Source organism: Liolophura sinensis, chromosome 7 (assembly GCF_032854445.1).
Source record: "Liolophura sinensis isolate JHLJ2023 chromosome 7, CUHK_Ljap_v2, whole genome shotgun sequence".
NCBI lineage: Eukaryota > Metazoa > Mollusca > Polyplacophora > Chitonida > Chitonidae > Liolophura > Liolophura sinensis.
The window spans coordinates 32,859,731-32,864,455 of record NC_088301.1 but is presented as its reverse complement, the minus strand read 5'-3'; positions in this window follow the sequence as shown (position 1 = coordinate 32,864,455).

Below are 4,725 nucleotides of genomic sequence, written 5' to 3'. Positions count from 1 at the left end.
GGCCAAGACTGAGTCGTAAGAAGGAATGCCACAAACAAACAAATCTCTTACCTAAATCCCCGTCTTCGAAAGAGTCGCCTGCAAGGATGCCGCTCCAGCATGCAATATGGCTTCTGTTACTTACAGCATATCTAACGTGTTCGCCAGCAGATTCATCCTTGTACAGTATGCCAATTAGCTCTTCTCCAAAGACATCAGTAAATATCACGGATTATGGTAAGGATTATCTGTTATTTATTATATCTCTCACAAGGTGCAAATCAGGTGACTCTTTCACTAAGGTTCGTAAATGCATGTTTCGTAACTTTTCTGGAGAACCATGTTAACAATAACCTGGTGACAGCATTCAAAAACAATAGGACAAAACGGATTAATGAAGTTTTGAGATTGCGACCCTTGTTTTTTTAGGGAATTTTTCTTGGAAGTAACCACACCTCTTGTTTCGCTTAAAATAGTTCAGACCCTTGTTAACCTTGTTAGACGTTGAAACGTTGTGAGGTGAAGTTTGAAGAACGCGCGTCAAAAAACTCCATGAAATAAAAAATAATATTCAAAACCGTTTACACAGGAAAAATTCAATTCTATTAATTAATCAGTACATTTACAAATTTCAGACGCTGTGCTTCTTAGCACAACCACGCAGCCGGCGACACAGGATCCATTCCAGCCCACATGCAGAGCGATGTCGTGTGAGGGGAAATGTGGCAGGAAGATAGACTTTGCGGAACTCTACTGTTCTTGTCATCCTGATTGTGTGAGTCTTAACTGGTGTTGTCCTGACTATCACAGAACATGTGGGGACCAGCCTTCACTCAGCGACCTAATGCCAATAGAGTTATGTGGAGGAAAGGGTTGTTACTCTTGTACCCATCATCCGAATTTTAATAACTTAAAGCCATTTTATGCTGTTGCTAAATGTCCGGCAAGTTACCCAGAAGGGCCCGTGAAGAATTCCTGCGATAATCGCGACCCTGACAGCCTGGCTGAGAGTCTACCGTTCGTAAATGATGTAGGTGTTGCCTATGTGAACATTTATTGTGCGGTGTGTCACGGCGTTCCAGCCTCCTCCCTCACCCCACTCAGCCATATCATTGGCTGCTTCCAGTCCGATCAGTATGTTGATTACTTTCGACAAAAAGCATTTGAGAACATAACTTTCTCCGAGGTGGAGAGTAAGATCTGCGAGGTTAAGATACAGCTTCCCTCCAATCTGACAATGGACCATTCTTTCTGTGTGAAGATGGATGTTGACACATGCCCCGAGAACCACCCTCTGTCCGAATTGTGTGAAGCCATCTACGAACCCCAAGTAATTCGCCAAATGTTCGGTAGCATCTTCGGGAGGAACAAATACTGCATGGCATGTAGTTCTCTGAGAGACAGGTTTTACACATGCTGGACGCCCTTCAGTCAAGTTCCTACCACCGTGGTGGACATCGGACAATTTGCTTTTTCTGTTTTGTTTGATTTTTCGTCTCTCTACTTGAAAAAAGATTCGGACACCAGTGATGTAACCAATATGGCCGAAACTTCAGTAAGCAATTCTAGTTATAAATTCAGTTTCTTAAGTAATTCACAGGAAACTTTTCTCCTCAACATCAGTGGAAACATCATGCCGAAACAAGAGGGCTGCGTCATCGATGACATCAGTGATATTTTACAACAGTCCAGTTTGGATTTCTGCAACACAACAGTAGTTCTTGATATCAAGCAAAGTGGCTCACAATGGCAAGCACGTGAAGTTCGTGTGACAGCGTTTCTCAACAGCAGGGGAATGCATTTTCTTGAACTTTCTAACGCCTCACTGACCTCAGTCAGTCCATTCCTTTCCTATAACATTTGGAGATTGGACACAATTCAGTTCAGCAATATTGAGTGGCCATTGGAACATGTGTGCACTACAAGGCTGAAGAAGTATTCCTTCGACAAATTCTATCACCACCTACAAGTACGGATGGATGGAAATGCAGACTCTACAAGAATCGGAGACGTCTTGCGATTTCCCCTTGCGATACAATGGAGGCTAGTGGACAAGATAATCAGCTCTCAATCCGTCACTTATCCTTCTCAATATCGTCAACATAAATATGAAAACAGCAGTCTTCGTCGAATTCCAAGTTCCGACATTGGTCTTGAAGACGCCGAATACGCCGTTTGTGGGGACTTCTTGGAGACAAACTGTAGCCTGGACATTTACTCAGTCCAGGCTCTAGATAATTTATTGGGGAGAGATGGTATACCAATACGGAAAGAAAAACTGAAAACATTGCTTGAAATCAACGGCATAAGTCTGGTGTGTTCTGAGGAGATAGATCAACTCAGGGGCTCAAGACAATCGTCACAAGAGACTGATGATCCAGTGCAGTTCGCCCTTACGGCAGTCGGCTGCTCTCTGTCTCTCCTGGGGCTTTTGGCCACATTCCTAATATACACGTTCTTTCCGGACATGAGGAATTTGCCTGGTAAATGCGTCATGAGTTTAACGGCCGCCATGTTTGTCGCCCAACTATGCTTTGTCTTGGGTGGACTACTGGCCTGGCGCCTAAATCAGTCCTGCGTGGCTGTAGCAATCATTCAGCATTTCTTCTGGCTGGCGTCTTTCGCCTGGACCAATGTAATGGCGTTCGACTTGGCGAAGACCTTTGGCGGCAAAACCCAAGTAAAGCTTTCTCCTCACGAGCTGTCCGTCAGGTTTAAGATTTACTCCGCTGTAGGCTGGTCAGTTCCTCTTGCTGTTGTGTCTGCGTGTGCTGCTGTACATTTCACAACCGCTGCAGGAGTGGGGTACGGTCGCGACGGCGTTTGCTGGATCAGAGACCCCAATGCACTCTTAATTGCATTCATAGCCCCAGTAACTGCGCATATTCTCGTCAACATTACATTCTTCGCCTATGTAGTCTACAGCATTCATAATATCAACAAGCTTTCCCAGTCTATCCAGACGGACAAGAAGACCAAACGTAACACTCTCGTGATTTATGCTCGTATATCCACGGTGATGTGCTTTACATGGCTTGTGGGATATCTGAGTAATGCTTTCCCGGCTCCTGGTCTCTGGTACACCTTCACTGTTCTCAACTCCTGCCAAGGAATCTATGTCTTTATCGCCTTTGTTCTTAACTCACAGGTTCTCTCGCGCTTGGCTAAAAAGTGCGGATGTAGATCAGATGAGAAAAGCCGGTCCAGCTCTGCCACATCCAAACAAACCAGGTCATCCAGGCTGTGATAACATCCTGAAAGTACCTTTGAACCGTTTTAGTTACACTTAAACTACAAGTGATTATCGAGCTTGACAGCTGTGTCTCTTAGACACAGATACTGGCATTGTTTGCAAATAACCCACATTTAATATTGTCCATAGACAACACACTCTATATGTATATAGGTATAAATGCTAGATGTTAAGAGAACAGTGATATTAAGATGTCATATGTTGCAGATCTCTTCTATGACTGTGTGGCTTGACATTCAGTTGTTAAATTTTAATTCTTTGATGGTCTTTGCTTGTATCTCTATCAAAAACGACGATCTGACTGCATCAAAAATGTAGAACAGTGAATCACTGCATTTGTATTTTATCTTTTATCCCCTTGATTGATACTTAAAGCCGTATCGGTGATATTCAAAAATTTTTATCTATACCAGGGTTTGTAGGTAAAGAACCCGGAATGACAAGGGTAAATTAACCACTGCACATCGGTATGTATTCGATATTTCATGAGCTTACAATAAATAAATATATAATACACAAATATTTTAAATGTATTTGAAGGTTCAAGATTGAATACCGAATTTCACACAAAAGAAACCGATACATATCATTATTTCCTGACAAGCTCGTCCAATCGGTAGACAGGCTTTATTATGGGTGAAGAGAACATATATGTTCAAAACTGTAGCACCTATACTTGCCTGTTCGCCATAACGTTCATGACGCAGTTATTACATCTCAGTGCTGCTACCAGGAGAATTTAACATCGACAATCTATTTATTTCTCTGGCTTAATGCTCAGCATTAGGTGATAAACCAAGAAACAGTATATGCAGTGACAGAGAGGTGCGATGTGGCGTTTTAGTCAGGCCTCACAATACATATATCAGCATTGCCGGGGGTCTGTTATACCTTCGAAATACCATCGTGATTTAAACGAAATAATGTAGAATCACCATTCATTTAATCAATCAATACATCCATTTATGCACGAGTGGGCTTTATAGAGTGGGCTCTAATATAAAGTTTAATATTTTTTCTAGGACATCAAAACTACGTGTAATTGACGTAAATATTATTCTTGCTACCACTGTCGAGGACGTTTTGTTTCAGTATTTATTTAGTCTGACTATCTAACTTTACGGTAAATATTATAGACTTATTAGAATGCAGTTTTGTGCACAGCATGTCGTTGAAGCAATCACCAATCCATTACATTTTTGATCTTAATCTGGACCTCGATCCCGGGCATTTTTAATCGATTCTTCAAAATTGCAGATACGGCACAACTCTAGTGTCCCTTAGCTAGAGGGGGATTTGTGTTTTTACTGTGACGTAGATTTGCCCTTTCCCCCTGCTGCCTTCCAGATTTTATCATTGTAGTTAAGCAGTTAAACAGATGAATCTAGCAGTCGGGCTCTAATCCCTTAACTTCTTCTATCGTATAGACTGTATGCCTCTTTAACTACATTGCACCTCCGGATTCAGATATTCTTTTGCTTAGCCAAAACCTT